This window comes from Triticum urartu, chromosome 2A (assembly GCF_056163025.1).
Source record: "Triticum urartu cultivar PI428250 chromosome 2A, HENAU_Tu73, whole genome shotgun sequence".
NCBI classification, from domain to species: domain Eukaryota; kingdom Viridiplantae; phylum Streptophyta; class Magnoliopsida; order Poales; family Poaceae; genus Triticum; species Triticum urartu.
Genome location: NC_141874.1, coordinates 309,826,574 through 309,832,955, shown reverse-complemented (window position 1 = coordinate 309,832,955; position 6,382 = coordinate 309,826,574). Strand labels below are relative to the sequence as shown.

The window sequence follows — 6,382 nt, the reverse complement described above, 5'->3', positions numbered from 1 at the left end:
CAATGTCAATGAGTGGGGATTTCCATGCAACAGATGCACTAGAGCTATAAGTATATGAAAGCTCAACAAAAGAAACTAAGTGGGTGTGCATCCAACTTGCTTGCTCATGAAGACCTAGGGCATTTTGAGGAAGCCCATCATTGGAATATACAAGCCAAGTTCTATAATGAAAAATTCCCACTAGTATATGAAAGTGATATCATAGGAGACTCTCTATATGAAGAACATGGTGCTACTTTGAAGCACAAGTGTGGAAAAAGGATAGTAGCATTGTCCCATCTCTCTTTTTCTCTCATTTTTTTATTTGGGCCTTCTTTCTTTCTTTTTTTCTTTTTGGCCTCTTTTCTCTCTTTTTTTTAAATTTTTCGTCCGGAGTCTCATCCCGACTTGTGGGGGAATCATGGTCTCCATCATCCTTTCCTCACTTGGGACAATGCTCTAACAATTATTATCATCACACTTTATTTACTTACAACTCAAGAATTACAACTCAATACTTAGAACAAAATATGACTCTATGTGGATGCCTCAGGCGGTGTACTGGGATGTGCAATGATGCATGGGTGACATCTATGAAAGAATTATGAACGGTGGCTTTGCCACAAATACCGCGTCAACTACATGATCATGCAAGCAATATGACAATGATGAAGCGTGTCATAATAACGAAACGGTGGAAAGTTGCATGGCAATATATCTCAGAATGGCTATGGAAATGCCATAATAGGTAGGTATGGTGGCTGTTTTGAGGAAGGTATATGGTATTAGTGAAAGTTGCGCGATACTATAGAGGCTAGCAATGGGGGAAGGGTTAGAGTGCGTATAATCCATGGACTCAACATTAGTCATAAAGAACTCACATACTTATTGCAAAAATCTATTAGTTATCAAAACAAAGTATTAGGCGCATGCTCCTAGGGGGATATATTGGTAGGAAAAGACCATCGCTCATCCCCGATCGCCACTCATAAGGAAGACAATCAATAAATAAATCATGCTCCGACTTCATCACATAATGGTTCACCATACGTGCATGCTACGGGAATCACAAACTTCAACACAATTATTTCTCAAATTCACAACTACTCAACTAGCATGACTCTAATATCACCATCTCCATATCTCAAAACAATTATCAAGTATCAAACTTCTCATGGTATTCAATGCACTTTTATGAAAGTTCTTACTATTGCCATGTTGTTCTAAAGGACTCTCAAAATAATATAAGTGAAGCACGAGAGAACAATAGTTTCTATAAAACAAATACACCATCGTGCTCTAAAAGATATAAGTGAAGCACTAGAGCAAAAACTATATAGCTCTAAAGATATAAGTGAAGTACATAGAGTATTCTAATAAATTTGAAATCATGCGAGTCTCTCTCAAAAGGTGTGTACAGCAAGGATGATTGTGGTAAACTAAAAAGCTAAGACTCAAATCATACAAGACGCTCCAAGTAAAAGAAATATCATGTGGTGAATAAAAATATAGCTCCAAGTAAAGTTACCGATAGACGAAGACGAAAGAGGGGATGCCTTCCGGGGCATCCCCAAGCTTAGGCTTTTTGGTGTCCTTGAATTTTACCTTGGGGTGACATGGGAATCCCCAAGCTTAGGCTCTTCCCACTCTTTGTTCCATAATCCATCAAATCTTTACCCAAAACTTGAAAACTTCACAACACAAAACTCAAAATAGAAAATCTCGTGAGCTCCGTTAGCGAAAGAAAACAAAACACCACTTCAAGGTACTGTAATGAACTCATTCTTTATTTATATTGGTGTTAAACCTACTGTATTCAAACTTCTCTATGGTTTATAAACTTTTTTATTAGCCATAGATTCATCAAAATAAGCAAACAACACTAGAAAAACAGAATCTGTCAAAAACAGAACAGTCTGTAGTAATCTGTAGCTAACGCTAGTTCTGGGAACCCAAAAATTCTAAAATAAATTTATGGACGTGAGGAATTTATCTATTAATCATCTTCAAAAAGAATTAACTAAATAGCACCTTCCAAATAAAATGGCAGCGATTCTCGTGAGCGCTAAAGTTTCTGTTTTTTACAGCAAGATTAAAAAGACTTTCCCCAAGTCTTCCCAACGGTTCTACTTGGCACAAACACTAATTAAACACACAAAACACAACCAAAACAGAGGCTTGATAAATTATTTATTACTCCCGATGTACCAAAATTCTTGTCTTACGTTTGTCTAGATACAGATGTATCTAACACTAAAACGTAACTAGATACATCTGTATTTAGACAAATCTAAGACAACAATTTTGGGACGGAGGGAGTACTAAACAGGAGCAAAAACAAGGAATAAAAATAAAATTGGTTTGCCTCCCAACAAGCACTATCGTTTAACGCCCCTAGCTAGGCATAAAAGCGAAGATAGATCTAGGTATTGCCATCTTTGGTGGGTAATTCTTCCATGAGACACCTATAACTCTTAGGAGTTTCTTTATTTTTATTAATTATCAAACTCCTAGGCACAAAATCAAGAAAATCATTTGTAGCAAACAGTTCCTTAATGATAGCAAAAAGATTGGGATGAATACTTCTTGATTTTAAATCCGCAGTTTCCTTACTAGAGGATTCACCCTTATTTTTAGGAACATAAAAAAGCTTGGCAATTTTAGTAGGATGATTTGAAGTATTTTTAACGGAAGAAAAAGCGGACCCCAAGTTGGTGATAATTCCCTCAAGTTTATCGATTCTATTAGAATCTTGATCCATTCTTTCATTAACTATGGGATGTTTTTCCATCAAATTTTTCAGAGTAACTCCCACCTTAGATCCATATTGGGTAATTTGGTTGTGGATCTTTTTATCCAAATTCTCAATCAACTCTACAGTAGAAACTTTATTCTCAATAATTTTTGGCACCAAATACATGGAAGGTTGGTGAGAGCCTGGCATAGCTAGAACGCCCACCCTCTCCCCCGCGCGGCTGGCCGCTCCGGCCACGGCGGCCACCAGATCCCGGGGCCGTTCGCCCCAGCTCTCCCCCTCCGGCGCCATGGGGCGCCCGCGCTCTTGCTGCTCCACGCGCTCTGCCCGGTCATGCTCCAGGGAAAGCGTGGGAAGGGGCTTGTCGGTGCCGCGACAGTCTGGATCCAGCGGTCCGTCCGCGGTGTCGGACTCTCAGCCGCCCCTCCCTTTGCCAACGGCTACCCGCGGCTCCCCGCCGCGAATCCTGCAGCGGGGCGAGTGCTCCAAGGCGCACCCCCTTCTGCATGCCGGATATCTCAAGCCCTCCCCCTTCTGGGCGACCCCAGCTTAGATCCATAGTGGTTAGGCCTTCCCCGCAGCCGAGCTCCCCCCCGTTCCGGCAATGGCTATGAATGGACGATGGTCAAGTCCCAGAAGGCGCGGCGCGACAGCTCACGCCCGCTGGGCCATAGTGCTCACGCGCACCGGCAACAGCGATGCCGCCGGCCCTCCTTCAATGCGGCTGCTGCTGGCCGTGAGGCCTTCTTAAGGCTTGTCCGCGGGCTCTGTTTCAGATGTCTCAGCTCCGAGCACCGGCGCATAGATTGCCGAGATCCGCTACACTACATAGAGTGCAAGCTGCTTGGTCACCGCGCCCACGACTGCCCCCTGCGATGCGGTTCGGGCCATCTGCCGCCTATTCGGGGCCCCTTCCGCGAGCGGCTGCGCTTCCCCTCGCCAGAGCCCCCCACCCTGGCCATGGAGCGTCCTGCCCACATCGATCCCTCGCGGCGCCCGAGGTCCGGCCACTCGGTGCTGGTCGAGACGCTGGAGATGGAGCACCAGACGTTCCTCCTGCGTCGCCACGCCGTCCTGCTCGTCTGCATGGCGGAGCGACACGCGGCGATCCCCATGTTGGTGGGGCGCGCTTTCGACACCCACATGCGCACGCCGACGCACCTGCTTTGGGTCACGAGCCACGACCCGGAGGACTTCCTCGTCCATTTCGAGCTGCCGGTGCACCGCGACAATGCCGTCCGCCTCGGCTCCATCGACGTCGACGGCGTCTGCTTCACCATCATGCCCTGGCACGAAGATGACCACATCGTCCACCAAGACTTTCTGCTCCATGTCCGCATCGTCATCGAGAAGATGCCCCTGCAGCTTTGGTCCATCAAGGGGGCGGAGAAGGTGCTCGGCAAGAAGTGCATCGTAGACCGGCTCGACTCTAGGACGCTCGAACGCGGGCACACGAAGACATTCGCATGCTGGGTGTGGGTGTGGGATGTGGCGCTCATCCCCACCACGCACACGCTCTGGAGGACGGCCCGGGGCACGGGGCACATTGAGGCCATGCAAGGCTTCTCACCGCCGAGCAGGGAGGTCGCCCCTCCGCCGCGCGTCAAGCGCCATGATCTGCTCATCCACGTCGACCTGGTGGAGGACTGGTCCCCATTGTCGCCGCGCTCATCACACTCGGCTCAGAGTGGCCTTCCATCCTCGAGCTCTGAGGAGGGGCGCAAAGTGCCGGAGATCTGGCCCGGTTCCTAGACCATGCACGTCGACGACGGCCAAGGGCATGGACGGCGCCACCCTGCCCTGGTGTCGCCTTCTGGCTGCGGTGGCATCCAGCTGGGGCCTCGCCGTGACCATGACGACCACGACAAGGACCGTGGCGGGCGGCGCTCATGGAAGGATACCCTCCTCGGCTGCGACAAGCTCCCCAAGAGAGATGCAGCCCCCGTCGCGCGCCAGCGCAGCCGCACGCCGGAAAGCCGCCGTGGAGGGAGGAGGCACGCCCAGCACCCGACGATCCTGAAAGCAACGCCTCCCCTGCCCCCGCTCCCCATGCCGCCGGCCCAAGGCGGCCCAGCCTCTGAAGACCCTGTGCAGGCCTTCTTCGACTCCACAGGCCGGGACCTCCCGGCGCCCGCGCGGGTGGATGAGGCCCAGCAGGAGCTCGATGAGTCCATCGCCCCTGCTCTCGCCAACCCGCTCGAATTTGCTGCCTGCCGTGCCACCCCACCCCCCACGATCGCCACCAACCTGCAGCTGGGCGCGGTTACGCAGCAGGTGATGCAGCTGCAGATCAACGGAGGCGCGACTGAGGAGGAGCCTCATCACCTCTTCGCCGCGGTGCCTCCGCCCATCATCGCCGCTCCGCCACCCCGGCGCCCCTCCGCCCCTCCCAAGACCCGAGTCTCCTCCACCCCGACCAGGCAGAGCGCGCGTCAGGCCGCAAACCCGAGCACGGTGCCTGCAGCCCAACGCGCCTCTCTCCTGCTCATCAAGGAGTTGGAACTACTCGGCCCAAAGGAGAAGATGACAGTGGAGGTTGCAGAGGCCCTCATCTGGCGCTTCGATGAGCCTCTGACGGACGACGACATTGCGATCATCGCGAAGCTCACCCGCCTGGATCCTGATGCTCTCCGCGTCGCGGGCGGCCTCGCTGGCCCGGACGCTGAGGCCAATGCTGTAGTCTAGGCTGCTGATGTAGGCGCATGTTTAGCTGCTACTTACCCTTCATTATGCTAGCTCTCCAACCTCTTCAGCCTTGCAGCAGGCTCTGTAGTAGTTGTTTTCGCCAGTGGTTGGCCTTAAGCCAGCAAGAGTTAGGGTGTGAGTTAGCCACCGCCGGCCCTTCCGGCAGACTGTCAATGTTAGGGATTAGTGGATCGCCATGCACCGGAGAATTATGGGGACTATTGGTGGTCTCCGGTGCCCTTCTGTATTGCAGCAAGTGTAATCTGTTGCTATCTTCAATAGAATTGTGTTTGCTAGCAAAGAGATCCATTGTGTTCCATGAATAACAGCATCTGCACCGTCATGAGCTGGAATGTTAGAGGCCTAAATGCCCCAGCCAAAAATCGGCAGTTAGAGAAGTGGCAGAGGCCCATCGAACAACAATTCTATGCCTCCAGGAGACGAAGCTGGAAACATGGACACGCGAGTATGTGCGTGACATTAGCGGGTTGGCCCTGGAAGGCTGTGCAGTCTTGCCCGCCATTGGGACAAGGGGAGGAGCAGCGATCCTATGGAATAAGAATGTCGCCCGATTGGAAACTCATGCAATCGGCTGCTTCTCGATCACAGCAAAGGTGACGACGACACAGGGCGACAGCAGCTTCTGGTTAACCACAGTGTATGGGCCAACTAACGATGCAAGGAAGGACGATTTCCTGGCAGAGATGATTGATGCAGCCCCGCCAGCGGGAGAGCCATGGCTGATCAACGGCAACTTCAACGTCATCTACGAGGCCAGGGACAAGAATAACCCGAACCTGAATCGAAGGCTGATGGGCAGATTCAGAATGGCACTCGACAGAGCGCACCTCAGAGAAATCAAATGCAAGAACCGGAGATTTACCTGGACTAGCGAGCGTCACGATCCCACCATGGTCAGCATCGACAAGGTCTTCTGCAACACGGAGTGGGAGGCCATGTTTC

At 50.9% G+C, this 6,382-nt stretch overlaps 1 pseudogene; it reads left to right on the top strand.

Annotated features, from left to right (window-relative positions):
* The first annotated feature begins 3,240 nt into the window (after nt 1-3,240).
* LOC147984928 (uncharacterized) lies at nt 3,241-4,486 on the top strand (annotated as a pseudogene).
* Nucleotides 4,487-6,382: the final 1,896 nt, after the last annotated feature.